Raw genomic sequence first — 16,037 nt, forward strand, 5'->3', positions numbered from 1 at the left:
CTGAACGTTTTCGTATCGCTCAGGCTCCTCTGGCTTCTCGTCCGAATACTCAGCAGGGAGTGAAGTTTGGAGCATACACCAGCTTAGTGCCATCGCGTGCGTCATTTGCATAGGAAGCATATACGTCGCACGGGAACACCCCTTTCCGAAGGTGTTCGACACAGCGGAATGCGATGGTAGGCGTCGACCGGCACTGCTTCTCGCACTGAGAATTCCATTGCTTGTTTGGTAGCAGGTCCACTTTGCAATTAGAAGTGTAACGGACCGCTCCCACCTCGTAAACAGCTAGGGAGAGGCCAACTGTCTCGCTTTTTCTTTTTATTTCTCTCTCTCTGTCTCTCTATCTGTCTCTCTCTGGCGCCCACATCCTCGCTTGAAGAAGCCCTCTCTTGTGACCTTCTCCTAACTGACGAGTCGGCATGTGTGCAAAAGTTAGACAATATCACCTTGGGTTGTATGTTACAACCACGCCTCGTCGTGAATAACAAAGATGTACGCTCTCTCGTGGTACCGAAAGAGAAAGGGAGAGAGAGAGAGATAGAGAGAGAGACACGAGCTGAAAATTTATAACGCGAGGTTAAATGATTTTCGAGCCCTTATTACGTCCTATGGATACCGTGCTGGATATTAAGACGAATATACGAGCGATCTGTTCCAATTTTCCGCTCGTTAGTTGCGAAGACGTAGGCTCTCATTTGCATCGAATGAACGTGATCTCGTATTAATTTCACACGTGTTGGCATGTACAAGATATTAACAAAACCTGCGCGTACGTGTGTGTGTGTGTGTATGATGTTAATAAAAGTAGTACATCGTTGGTATATATTAAAATAAGAATATGATCAGGCAAACCTTGATAATTTTTTACTTAAAGTTATAAACGCGTAATAAAATTAATTTCAAAGACAATCGACAAGGAGGAATTGACAATAAGAAATATTTGAAGAAATTCTATAATTTAACAGATTAGACAATATAAAACGAACGACATTAGAAGAATCATATATACGAGGGAACTAAAAACAGAGTATCCCATTTAGAAACTCTAATCTTTTCGAAGCTATCAAAAACTCGTAACAAGTTATAACCCGTTGCCCTCGATAGAATTTCTCTAATCCGTCTCTTCGAAGACATCCGTGGTAAAAGACTCGTCAATTCGATCGAGAAGTTTAAAACAATTTTGATATCTCATCTTTTGCAAGCAGCAGTCACTGGCATCGTCGAATCCTGAGAAAAGCACTCCCAAAGAGCTCGTCTCTTCCTGACTTCGTGACTTCAGCGAAGGGGGCTCTTAAACTACGCCAACGATGCTTTCGAATTGACGAAACTTTTCAATTTCCTAAAGACAACCGCATTGCGAATCGACCTATAGTCAAATCGTAGAAGAAATGTCTTGTCGAATGACTGCCGACTGTCGGCGATCGAGAAAAAATAGAATTAATAGTTTGAAAGAACGATGAAAGATGCTCCCATGAATTTCATCGATATCGATACTTTTGATAGATAACAAATTCATATGTTATTTCATTTAAACACTGTGAAAAGAAAATAACTTTCAGATTATTCATAATATATTAAAGTAGAACATCTTGCATAATTTTGTTCTTTCCGCGTATGTCGTTTTTATGTTATTATCGAACAGATATATTCTAATCGATGTTAAACACGTTGATTTAAAAATAAATTAAATTTGATATATAATTATTCGTCTGATAGAAGACTATGCAAATTTCACAATACGAACGAGAAGGACCTACCTAGTCTCCTATTATTCATGAAACTTGCTTTTATACTAGCTACGTTATGTACAATAATACATATACGTTACATAAGTATGTAGATTGGTATATTATGTATACGTAAGTGTATTTAAGAGACTTAGAGAAAAGTCCTCACGCGGTCAACTTCGTGTAGTTCGATCTTGTGCAGATTGCGAAGCTTCCCCCTCTCATTGAAACTTCACTGAAGGCCAAGAAACATAATTTTGTAAAATTGGCAAGAGGATTATCCGCGAAAGTCACTGTAACTAAGCGGCTGCACCGAAAGTTTTCTTGTTTCTATCTCTCTCCTTCTTTCTCTTGATCGAAAAGAAGAACGATATAGAGCGAAGAATGAAATTCGTAGAAGTTCTTTATCGATTCTGTGTAACAACCCTTTCACTTTGCCTTTCCTTTCTCTCTCTGTCTCTCTCTCTCTTTCTTTCTCTTTTTCTTTTTCTCTCTTTCTTTCTCTATGTCTTTCTCCGATTCGCTTCAATCTCTTTCCTCGCCACTATTTCTTCCTTTATTCCTTTTCTTTCTTTTCCTCGTGACCAAATAAATTAGTTGTCACGAAGGAGCAGAAGCCAGCCAGTTGGCTGGCAGATGAACGATAAAATTACCCGAATAAGCTTAGGACCGGAAACAACGTTGAGCCACATCAGAGGCATTTGTGGAAAGGGTTTAAGGGGCCGAACGGAACTCATTTGTACCTTATATATGTTGCTCTGTGTATGATCCGAATCGTTAGCCCGAAATCAATGTTTTCCCTCAATCTCGCTAATTTTGAAACTTTATTGGTCCATCTGTCATGAAAATCTACAACGAAACAAAATAACGAATGAAATAACAAAAATAACGAACAATCGTAATATTCTATTATTTTTTATTACGTTGAAATATCTTTTTTTATATATCTTTTTGTTTCAACGATTTCAACGATTTCGAAACTTGAATCATTTATCTTCTTGTCAGTTTACATAAAATATCTTTACAATCGATGAATCTTAGCCACTCTTACTATGAATCTAATATAGCCAGTTAAGCTATCCTTCTCCATAAAGTATCATCCGTCGAAATGGTATTCCACAGGGAATATTACCTCGTGATTCCTCGGCGAATTCTCTCTTGCTCGCATCATCGATCAAAGATGGCTGAATCGACTTACCGAGGGCAAGCCATCTAACGTTCGCGCCCACATAGTAATTTACGCCGAAGTTGGAGTTCGAAGCGAACTCGGCCGACTTTTAGATTCATTTTTCTTGAAAATGGACTCTTAGAGGGATCGAAAAGGAAAAGGAAAGACAGAGGGAAAAAGAAAGAAGAAAGAGACGTGCAAATTTTACTTTATGTTTTTGAAATAGGTGTCTATTTTTTCTTCTGCTTTCTGTCTTTTCTACACCATTTATAAAGTTAGAAATGTTATCATCATCATAGTCATTATTATTTTTATTTTTATTATTATTATTGTTATTGTTGTTAACTGATAATGTAGAAGAAAATTAATGAAAATTAATGAAATTCGTATAGAAAAATTGCAATAACTTTCTCCGGTAGTCTCGTCGATCCGTCAAGTTACGATAAATTACGAAAGCCACTCTGACGTTCGTAAGAACGAAAGTGTTGTATCACGTCCGAGGGTTGATCAACTCGTTCATCGTGTCTGTAGGGTTCGTTGAAAGAAAATCGTCGAGCCAAAATCGTTGACCCAACAAAATCCAAGTATCAGTTATTTCCCCATTTGTACACCAAAAACGACTAAGAAAAATTCTCATCCTTTCTTTTTTCCCGATATCAATCTTTTCTTCTTCTCGAAAGTCTTTTGTCCGTCACGTAGAAAGTATGAAGATATTGTGAAGTCTAGTTTCGTGCGAGGTGCAATACTGTTTCTAAGGAACCGGTTCCTAGTATTTCATGGGAATAAACACGTAACGAGGACAACGTCAAGAATAACTTTATTGTCATTGAGATTTATAAACCTGTCGGACGATACTATCTTACTCTAGTCCTTTCACTTTTTTTAATCTTGAGAAATGAAACAAGATAATAGCAATATTGAAATACATATGAACATTCTTACAATTCTACACGGCGTTCTAAAATATAATTATCCTTTCTTCATGTTTTAAGAATATGTTTAAAAAAAAAATATCAATCAGAGTATAACTAAGTATAAGTAAAATCAAACGTAATCATCTGCTATAGAATAAACGTAAATTCCCGATAAAATTTTCCTTCGAACTTTGCTAAGTCCCTCAAAGGTCCAGTTTCAAAATGAATGACGAGCAGTTGGGAAAGTATCTCGGACAAATCTCAATGGCGACGCTCCTTTCGAAGTAGGGACCCATAATTCTGAACGAAGCTCGCTCGGGCGCGTTGAGATAGACGGTAAAGCAAAGGGAAAAGAAGATTCGACGTTGTGGAAAAAGAGTAGGAGCACGAAAGAGAGAGAGAGAGAGAGAGAGAGAGAGAGAGAATTCATCCAACGACAAATATCCAAAGGGAGAGAAAGATAGAAAAAGAGAGAGGGAGAGAGAAAAAGAGAGAAAGTGAGACGGAGAAAACGGATAAACCTCTGAGCGGGATTGGAATCCCACAGAAATCTAGAAATCCGCGAGAAACCATGGAACGAGCGGAACGAATGTATACAGGGTGACTCCAGTTTTAATCAGGAAACTTTACGGATGCAACTAGGAGGACTTCATTTTGAGTTACAAAACATACTGCAATGGCGAATGTATATATATGTATGCACGACCTCGATTTGTTATCGACACATGAAAAGACATAAATGGGCCACATTTTTTCCTTCTCTAGATCGTTGATTTGTCATCTTTGTTAGAGAGAACCAAAAAAAAAAGAAAGGAAGAAAAGGAAGAAAAAGAAAAACGAAAGCTTTTTTGTTATAACAAGACGCTTATTGACATGAACTAAGAACTTGATGAAAAGTTAAATTTACGTTCTTGCAATGTGATTGAAGTTAGAAGGACAGTCGATCGAGGACTTAAGGAAGCTGTCTCTCTACGGCAAAGCTCTTCGAATCTTTCTCAGCAATAACTTCGAAATTGCAAATCGGTACGTACCGTACGCCAAATGAATACCCGTTTTACTTTGCGCGCGCACTCGTATTTTCGAGCTTGCAATTCACTTTCCCGGGATTCGTCGAAAAGGAAGGAAAATGACAATTTTTCGTCGTAAACTTTTATCTCACTTTTAGCTCACTTTGCGATCGTCTTGCGAGTACGAGGGAAGACGTATCGAAATACTTTATATATCGACGAAGACTAAACGTAAAGAGGTTGCAGGTAATATTGGATTGAAAGATTAAAAATACAAAAATAGTAACATAGTTCATATAAATAAATATATCACGTATCGAGTAAATTCTTCTAAGCACGTTCAGAAAGATATTACTAAATTCTAATACAAAATTTAATAATTTATTTATTACAAATAACACATATAAACCTTCTTTATTGTTTTCAGATTTAAAAGCTGCAATTTTTGTCAAAATATTAAGAAATATTTAATATATCTAAATCCGAAACCGGATTTAGTGGAAGAAAGTATCATTTTAGTGAGTGAACGAACGACGAAAGAAAGAGGGTAGAAATAAAATGATTGTTATACGCGTGAAAGAGCGTCTCCTTCAACGATTTCACTCGTTCCTTTCCAAGCGTGAACTTTCCATATTAAAATCCAAAGTCACCCTATGTATACGGGACGGACGAAATCAGCATAGAAGGGACATTAATATCCATTACATTCTCAGCAACTAACTCGGGAGCGCGTATTCGCGACGCGTCGCGACGCCTTCTTCCGTCCATTGCTACGCCAACGACTAAGGCACATCCGTAAACCGTTTTGTGATTTATAGGGAAACTTTAGCCTTGAAATAGTTGCCTTTCTCTTTCTATCTTTCTTTCTCTTTCTCTCTCGTTACTCCCTTCCGGATCCAACCTTTGCTATCTCATTTTCCGTCACTCGCTCGGATTACCCCGAAAATCTGTCGTTCTCTAATTGTCGCTTCGAAACTGCCATTAAGTAACCATCAATGAAAATACATCTTACTAACGCTAATGTCGCGGAACTCGTAGCATACTCTTCCAAGAGAAACGTCGTCGATGATCTTCGAAGGAATAATATCAAGGAAGAGAGATACTATCTAAGAAAGAGAGAGAGAGAGACAGAGAGAGAGAGAGAGAGAGAGAGAGAAGAAAAGAATGATAAAATCACGAAAAGCCCCATATTTACTTCTTTTTTTTCCAAATCTTTTCTATAAAATTCATCCTTGAAATTTAAAGTGTACTTCACTTTTCTCTTTCTCTTTGTTTCTATATATCCCGTTTTGAAGTACAACTGAGAGATCGCGTACGTAGATTATAAAAAACTGAAAACGATCCTCGCTACGTAAGATGCATAGATCACCGGGTTTTTCGTCGGAGAGAAATGACGTAGAGCTGCGGTCTGGTGGCTCGGTTATACGCGCACAGAGGATATAATGCCTTCCAGACTGGATAATGTGGTCTTCTGGTGTTCGAGCTAGAACCAAAAGAGAGACAGACAGAGTGAAAAAGATAGAGAAACAGGAACAGAGAAAGAGAGAGAGAGAGAGAGAGCATGAGAAAGACATCTTGATGTTCTTGCTCGAAACTCCGACGCAACTGAAGCGTAGAACCAAAAACTACGTATTGTCCGAACTAAATACAATCTTTCTTTATCTCGCACGAATTTCCGCTTAGTTCGTTCTCTGTCTGTCTTTCTTGTATGATTTCGTAACACTTTCCTTCTCTCTCTCTCTCTCTCGTTGTCTTTCTCTCTGTCTTTCTCTTTCTCTTCTTCTCTCTCCTCTCTTTCTCTGGTCGTCGTCTTTCGCTCATTCCAAACAGATGTCACGTTATGACTTCGTACGAGCAACTACTACTACTACTACTACTACTACTACTACTACTACTACTACTACTACTACTACTACTACTACTACTACTACTACTACTACTACTACCATTGCTACTATCTCCTACGATTGTGTCTCGCCCTTAGCCAACTCCCACTTTCGCCAGATGTCATGTAAAAAGTTTCTGCAACGTCGAGCTAAGATGTGCTCACGACTCCCTGAAAGGATCGCGTGTCGCACGCTTAGCGTACTACGGGCCAATTTAACGCTTTCACTGTCGAGCAAGTTTTACATAAATCGATACACTCGTTTAATATCTTTTATAGCTATTATTAGAATAAATACGCAAGGGAGATAAAGAGAAAGAGAGAGAGAGAGAGAGAGAGAGAGAAATTTCTTTGTAACATATTTAATATTACAACATTTATTCGATTTATTTCATAGTTACAATTTTTTTTAACAAAAACATCCAATTTGACGAACATTTAAAGTACAAACGGCATTTTGAATAGTGTCTGCGAAGTAATTGAAATTACACTTTAATTATTGCAATTGCAGGTTATTTGTGATGCTACGTGTATGATTAGTTTGTCAATATAATATACGGACCATTCGATCACAAAATAATCGATAAGTTTGACATAGATATATGAAATATTATATCGTACGAACAAATACTAACGCAAGTCAATCGACTCAGATTTCATAATTAATCGCTTCAATCAGCAGTTATTTTCGCTATTAGGAAATAAACCTTCGACACTCTTCTAACAGTTATAGTAAATATTTGTCAGAAATCATATACAATAAATTCTCTCTTTTTCTCTCTTTCTCTCTTTCTCCTGTGTCTTGACTCACACATCTCGATATCTTCATAAAATGTTTCTCTATTTTTTCACGCTTCTACTGACAAAGTAGTTCGATATTTGAAGTTAACTTTTTCTGTCTCTCTCTCTCTCTCTCTCTCTCTCTCTCTCTCTCTCTCTGTCCTCTCTCTCTCTCTTTTTCCCTCTTTCTTTCTCATCTTCATCGAAACCCTCGTGCTTTATTACCCGGCGAGAAAGTAATCGTCCAGGAACGGTGAAAGCCCCCAACAGGCTTTCGTCTTTCAAAGAAGCATCCCTCGCAAGAGTCTCACCCCTCTCTATCCACTACTCTCAGTAGTAGTAGTAGCCACTTTGTCCAACCCTCAGGAAAGAAATTAGCCGCGAGTTAGTCGACGTTTCGATCGGTGCACCAAATAGTAGATGTGGTAGTGCTGGCTTGAAGACTCGTGATAGATTCAACGAAAGGAGGACAAAAGAGGAAGGAAGAGAGAGAAAGAGAGAGAAAGAGAGAAAGAGTGAGTCGAAGAAAGGGTCTTCCCGTTCACACGAGCGTGATTAATGCCCTTAACGCCTTTCTCTCCATCTCGCTCCCACTCATCCTCGAGCTCGTAATTCCAGCCACGATTTTAATAACCGGCTTCCCCGCTCGACCGGTAGCTTCTACGAACACACAGACAGCATATTTGCCATGTACATCGCGTACACGTGGTCCCACATAATACCACCTATGCGAGAATATCGAAGAAAAGAGGAGGGCTACCACGAAGGTGACGCGTCTTCTAATAGTACGCGTTTCGACAATATACCCGAGAGAGATATACCATGATGAGATATGAACGCGATACGTTCTAACCGAGAAAATGACATAAATACGACAAAAGCTTTTTCTATAATTTCTTTACTTCGTCTGACACGTAAAGGAGTATACGACATTTAGGCGTAACCATTTTTCGTACTTATACGAAATCTAAATGGGTCTACGTATGTGAACGTATCCACTTGAGTTCGTAATAAAAAGATGGGAAAGATGGGATCTTCATTTCTCTCGGAATAAAAATAAAAACTAGATGTTTGTTGAGTGATTTTATTATAAACGAAGTTTAAATTGATTAGATATCATCTGAAAAAGTTGATCTCCTTGGCAAAATTTCTGATAATTATTAATATATTTAATATTAATGAAATTATAACTATTAACATATTTAATGGTTATTGTAATTTTTTTTTTTTAATAATCTGCGTTAAAAGTTTTAGAAATTCGTATTTTATAGATATTTCAAATGTAAAATTATATATGTGCCAATACAATTTCGATTGTATGCTTTTTGAGGGAATTATAGATACGATACATCGTTTTCGATATATCCGATGTAGCGTCCTATAAGGGCTTATTAAAAGTACTTTGATGAAATTCCGGACACGTGACCATCGATCAGGGACATTTTATGGGAGAATCGAATCGTATAGGCATCACGTGTCCGAGGAATCCCATTGCAACGAGGATAAATTCATCTCTGTCGAATCTGCTAATCCGTCGTTCGAATTGTTAATGTCGATAGTCCCCGATCGAATATACATTCTCGTTATTTCCATACTATCCTGTCAAATGTACAGTGACAAAAATTTTTTCCCTCTCTCTCTCTCTCTCTCTCTCTCTTCTTTTCTCTCTCTCTGTCTCTCGTTTTATCTCTATCCGTATTAAGAGAACCACTCTGTTAAGTGTTTGTAAAAACCTGCTCCTTAAAAAGGGTCGATGAATGTTTGCAATCAGACGATTATCAAATAATCGTTATAACCAAATTGCAATGTTTTATTTTTCATTCAAATAAACGTTAGAAACGTAGTAATCAAATTATTTTATAATCATTATACGTATAAAAAATCATTACGTGTATATGAAATCATTAATGATCTGTATATTGCGAACATCCGAATATTTTTTTGTTATAGAAAAATAAGGAAAACTTTCGTGCCCTTAATCCAGACCATCCAAACTACAATTTTTTATCCTCCTTGTTCGTGTTCAACGATAAGAATAGAAACATCGGTATATTAGTAAAAGGATCGTTGGAGAAACATCAACGTCAGCTCCACAATTTCACCACAAGCCGACTGTAATTCGAATCCAGTCTACCGAGTGAGCCTCTTTTCTTTTCTCTTTTCGCTCTATTTCCTAAAAACGAGAAGAAAGAAAAAGGTTGCCATTTACAAAGGTCCAACCATAAACGTCACATCGCATCGATCGCGATTCCCTCGAAGAGTAAAGTGTTAAAGCAATGGGGTTTAACGAAGCACCATAACAGCAGAGGCCATAGGCCAGTTTACGAGCTAAAGCTTGCAAGTACTCGAGAGAGAGAGAGAGAGAAAGAGAGAGACAGAGAGAGAGAGCCCTAACTTTCGCAACAAATTCTATTATACTACCCTGCTATGTAACGGCGTCGAATCGTAGAACGTCGGTGTAACGAAAACTTTTAGCAGCAGTTACCGGCTGCTCGAACGAAAACCGCAACTGGCAAATTCACGAGGAAAACAAGAACGAATCGGTTGGTTGGATACGAATATACGTGAGGAGAAGACTATGAGAAGCGAAAAAGAATGGAAAAGAAAAAGAGAGAGAGAAAAAAGAATGCTTTTCGAACGAGAACAGAGACAATGAGAAAAAGAGAAAGAATTACGGAACCTTCGAGAGAACATCGTATCGAACAATTGGCTCAAGAAAAGCTTTTTGCATTTCCTCGAACATTCCATATTGCAAAATGTTCGAAAAAGGAAATACACTTATTGTTAGACACTATGGAAGGAAGCAACGCATACGCATATGTGTTTGACAAAGAGATTTTTAACATTTGCGAACTTACAACTTTCATATAAAATGTAAGACCTTGTCGAAGGTACTCCAACGCAACGCACACGTACATGAAATATTTCAACGTCGAAAAGTTTATATATCTCGAATACTTTCAAGCCCTTTTCCATTTTCCCTTCGTCGGTGAAAAGATCAGGAAAAGAAAATCGAACGGCCAAATTTTCGAGAAATACGAGAGATTGCATTGTCAATGGAAAAATGCTGTTTTCGCGAGTTGCAGCAGATAAATAGGAAAAAAAAGAAAAACAGAAAAAACAAAACAAAAAAACAATAAAGTTGGCGGTAAACTATTGCGTGTATGATCCTCGTGTCTTTTGTTGTTGTTTGCCACCTCGATATTAGAGTGCCAATGCAAGCATAGCAAGGCCACTTAGCCAAACACGTAGAAGTTCGCATTACAACGAAACTCGAATGCCCACCGTACGAGTTGGAAAGTGCACGCGCGATAGAGAGAGAGAGAGAGAGAGAGAGAGAGAGAGAGAAACAGAGAGGGAAAGACGAAGAAGAAGTTTCAGGACAAACAATAACAACAAGTGCTATACTACAACTGCACGCGCCGACGATAATTACAACAATAACTGCAAGTATATATATGTAGGAAGAAGGCAAGCTACTTTAATTAGAATCGTGTCTGTCCTCGATTTAAACTCGCCCTTTCGAGATCTCTCACCCTTACCCCTTTTCTTTCTCTTTCTCTTTCTGTCTATCTATCTGTCTCTCTCTCTCTCTCTCTCTCTCTCTCTCACTCACTCACTCACTCACTCACTCTCTCTTTCTCTCTCTCTCTGTCTATCTCTCGGCAGTTTTAAGCGCCACCGTTTTCGCTTGCTCTGCGTTTTTCCGACAGAAAGAAATGCAAAGGGCGCACAATGCGTGCTTGTAACAGACTCTCTTGCTCTCTTTTTCTCTCTCTTTCTCTCTCTCTCTCTCATTCTTTCTCTCTCTTTCTCTTTTTTCTCTTTCTCTCCTACCTATTTTATCTCGCTCTTGTCGCAAGAGAAGCGCATTTGTTCCTAGGGACTCTCTCTCAGTACAAAAATACAAAAATGCATGGTATGCTACGAACACATATATGTATGTACCTACTTTTTTCGATCATGTTGGATCACGTTCCTTGGCATTTTATCTTAGAAATGCAAAAGATGAAGATCAAGCCAATATATTATATGTATTGTTACATATCAGTCAAATAACTCAAGAATTTTTTATCTTCGAGAATATTTTATCTAGTTATCTATTCTATGATAAACAAGAAGCTACGATTATCTACAATATTATTTCGAATAAAAATCTATGCCCGAAGGGATACACAAAAGAAAATATTTTAAACGTAGGCACATGTGACCCAAATAAAGAAATAAGAAAGAAAATATTAAAGGTAATATGCAACCGCAACGAATCGATATTGGCCGACGAAGTCACAAAACGCACGGTTTAAAGAAGGAAACTCGAAGAACCGAAGGGTAAAGGATGGTTGATGCGATGTATACGCGCGAGGGGAAAGTACTTTCTTGTTTGGCACGTCTATGTCGAGCCATTATTTGTCCCGGATACCCATGGGATCTGGTGACACACAGTGTACATCGCGGTATCGTCCAACTCCCACCTTTTCCTTTCTACCTTAGCCTATTCTCTTCTCTCTTCCTCTTCCTAACTTTCTCGTACCGACTAAACTGTAAAAGAGAGAGAGAGAGAGAGACAGACAGAAAATGTTCACTTCAGACACCAAATTCCCGACCGAGGTGCGTCTCTCTTATGGCCACTATGAACACGTCGAGGATAAAATGAGAGAGAAAGAGAGAGAGAACGTTCACAAACACACCCTTCGTTCCTCGGGGTAATATTTAATTTCTTGCCCGACTGATTTCCTTCGGCGAACCCTCCGAATGTTCCCCTGAGATTCTCCACCAACACGATTCACGGTGGAACGCCGTTCCAGTCGCCGTGATAAAATAACGAGCGAACGGCTCCCGCGAGCTGTTTCTCCGAGCACCTACTGTAAGGTTCACCGATTGATCCTTTTTTTCTTCATACATATGAATCCTCGTACTTCGCTAGAACAATATTCTTTCTTAAACTTTTATCGCGTTATATTTCGGTTGAGTAGATAATATATATATTTTTTTTGTCGATTAATTTATAAAACTTAGACTGCTATTTAATAAAAAGAACTTTGATATATCGTTTCAATTGTAAATCCGTTTAACGAATGATTATCAACTTCTTACGCCGTAAACGTCAAACATTACAGTTTACTTTAACAATTTTGCTTTTCTACTTTACGCGTCGTTTCAATTAACAGTAAAAGTAACGTTTTCATTTAATTAAGAAAGTAAACGAGCTATTACTGTAGATTATTAGTTCATGAATAGAATACGTTCTCTGTTTATCGTTATTACGTTCTTACAATAAGTTATTAAAGAATAGATTCGTATATAAATTTATTCCAGATCAAAATTTGATGTGTATACATTTGAGATATAAAAATCGCTATTTGAAATTTCGAAAAAATTATTCCCAACTTAGCGTTCAAAATATTTTGAAAGAATATACCGAGATTTCCGTTTGAGATAGAGCTTCGAAAATCAAGTTCATCGATTTGAACTGACTCCTTGTCGAGGGTCCAGTCAAGTGGAAGCGACGAAGTCTCGACGGACGAGCGATATCACTCTCCTCCATGCCAATTCCTCGTGACTTTCCTACTTTCCATTATCCCACTGGCTCTGCCTTCTCGCATCTTCCCATTATCATTTTTTGCCAGCATTCCGACCGACCGTCGTTCTCCGCGCGCTACATTTGCTAATAAGAAACGATAAATTCGTCGGTACGCGCGGCTGTGCTACCGAGATACGGCTGACTCGTAGTCTACACCATTTTTCTTTTTTTCTCTTTCTCTCTCTCTCTCTCTCTCTCTCTCTCTCTCTGTTTTTCTCTGACATATGGTAGGTACATCCAAAGTTTATCTACTAGCCAGTGATAGTTATTCCTTTATATATCATAACTAAATGAATTTCACTGTTATTTTTTCCCCTCCCTTTTCTTATCCTATTATATATTTTCATTATTTTCAACAGCTACTCCAAATTTGAGAATACTTATGTAAAACAATTCGTTCGTTCGTTTCTCTATTTTTCTTTTTCATCGTTTTATGTACAACTTGCTTATACGGTAACCTACTATCCTGTAAGCTACAATAAGTATCGTCCCAACCTGAATAAGCGTATTTTCGTAAGCATCAGCACACTGAAACGATAGAAAAGTACGCCAGTTCTTCTATTCGATTTCAGAAAATTCAGTCGAAGCTTTCACTCTACTTACGTTAAAGAGAACGGCCGCGAACTATAATAACGCGAAAATGCGATATCTAATGTTTAGAAATTGCAACGAATAATCCAAAGAACCATTCACGATATAGTTTCTTATATTTACTTGTATTATCTCAAGTATGTATCTCTTTATTCGTTTTTGTCTTTTACTTCCCCCTTTACTACTTCAACTTACCCTCTTTCTTTCTATCTCCTCTATCTTTTCCTCTCTTTCTGTTTCTCATTCCTTTTTCTTCAAACTATCTCCGTCCCTTCCTTTTTTTTTTTTTTCTTTTTCCCCGATATCATTTCTTTCTTTAAAGCTCGCTTTCTTCGTTCATCCACCCATCTTGGAAATCTTCTTTCCCAGTTTCACGACTATTTTAACTCGCATATTCTATTCCACTCGGTGGTATCTTAGTACGCTTTAAAAGAAAATGGTAGAACACCTGGATAAGGGTGGGCGTTTAAATTCCAGCTGGTCGTTGCTGCGAGCGGAGGTGTTCAAGATTAAGACTCGATGAATTCCTCTTTTTTTTTTTCTTTTTTTCTTTCGTCTGCCGTCCCCGCTTCACGGAAATTTCTTTTCGTTCCTACGCTGTAAATCTTTTCCTCTCCTTCTGTCTCTTTCTCTAACTCTTTTTTCTTTCTGCCATTCTATCTTTATCTCTTACTCTCCCTCCCTTTCTCTCTCCTTCGCTTTCTCTCTCCCTCTCTCTCTCTCTCTCTCTCTCTTTCTCGAGGAAATGAGAAGAAAATTATGTTTACAATGATGAAGCCGCAGGACACGAAGGAGGTGCTTTGAGACGAAGCTAAATTGAAATAAACTTATGAGGATTCTGAACGGACAGGAAGAATAATTTCAAGTAGGTATCACCGAGAAATTATGAGCATCTTGATATATGTATCAACGTAAATAAGTACGATCTTCTCGTAAATCTCATACACGTAGGGAATTCTAATATCGTTCACGAAAACTAATATCTCTCTTGATCGGAAAAAGTAAACAATTCGGATCGAATGAAAGAAACGTTGATACTCATTTAGTTAGCTAAAAGTGAGAAATCTCTCGATCATCATCACAAACGCAACAAGAAGAAATTCTTTATATTCTTGTAAACGTTGTTGAATTTGGGAAAAGACATTTTTCGAAAGTAAGTAAATTCGTACGATATCTAGTTGGCAATGTGAAAAGCGAATTTGCGCTCGTTGTCACCGGCCGACAGTATAAAATATCACTGTGATGTTGAAAACACGCTGCTAACGTCAACGTCGACGTACACACGTCCCACGTTCAATTAGCATCGCAGAGATCTACAACCCACTACATCCTCCTCGACTCGGAGTTACTCGACCGTGGTTGTCGTGACGCACAAAATATATGTGTATATACGTGATTCTGTGTTTCGTGATGATCATTCCCAAGTGCGAGCGAGTGAGATCGGAGCTAACATCCACGACTCCAGTGAATTTCACGAGCATTTCTCCCAACGAAAAGACGTACACCGCCATCACCATTTCTACTACCACCATCACCATCAATGACGTAGAAAAATACAATATAAAAGAACACGAGCAAAACTGCTATTCTCCCAACGGTGAACATGATGCAACGGATTTGAATCACTGTTTGGATTGCCCTGTCCGTCAAATACTTTATTAACTTGAGTCTAGTTTTAGAAACTTGCATCTCTGCAACTTCGAACAGAGAGAATTCTCAGGATTAAATGTGATATTACTTTTGGGATATGGCAAAGTTTAATAACTTTCGATTGGTAATAAAAACAAAAAAAAAGAAGAAAAAGAAAGAAATAAAAAGCAAAGAAAGAAAAGAAAAACGAGCAATATCAAAATTTACAAAGGATAATTTACAAAAATGATATATCTGTATTATATAACTCTTCTAAATTATATATATATAAAAGCATAATTTTCTTATCTCATCTTACACATCGTATTATTATTTTTTGAGGTTTATTAGAAAAACTTAAAACCCATAATTGCGTGCATCAATACAAGACTGTATTCGATAGAATGTTCGCTTAACGCCGGTACTAAGGCCTTCTGAAGATTTCTATTGCCACGAAGGATTATTGGCTTTTATCAGGAATCCGCATCGAGCCAAGACGCGAAAAGACTCTTTCTTTTCTTCTTTTTCTTTTTCTTTTTCTACTTCTTTCTTTTCTCTTCCTCTCTTCCCTTCCTTTTCTTATACTCATTGTATTTGCGTCCCATTTGGCACTGTGCTTTCAATCCGGTGCCTCGTAGATTTCTTCTGGATCCTAGTTCGAACGAATCCGAAGCTTATTGTCTTTTCTTCCACGCTCCGACTGGCCGCGTCCTGCTTTTCGTGATTTTAGGTTACGAACGCGCGAATAACTGAGC

The 16,037-nt window shown here is 37.9% G+C and overlaps 1 protein-coding gene across 1 annotated transcript in view; it reads left to right on the plus strand.

Annotated features, from left to right (window-relative positions):
• The window catches only part of LOC127072702 (proto-oncogene tyrosine-protein kinase ROS), a 369,768-nt gene that overhangs the window by 278,783 nt on the left and 74,948 nt on the right, over positions 1-16,037 (plus strand). The gene's annotated exons all lie outside the window — the stretch shown is intronic.

This window comes from Vespula vulgaris, chromosome 2, assembly GCF_905475345.1.
Source record: "Vespula vulgaris chromosome 2, iyVesVulg1.1, whole genome shotgun sequence".
NCBI lineage: Eukaryota > Metazoa > Arthropoda > Insecta > Hymenoptera > Vespidae > Vespula > Vespula vulgaris.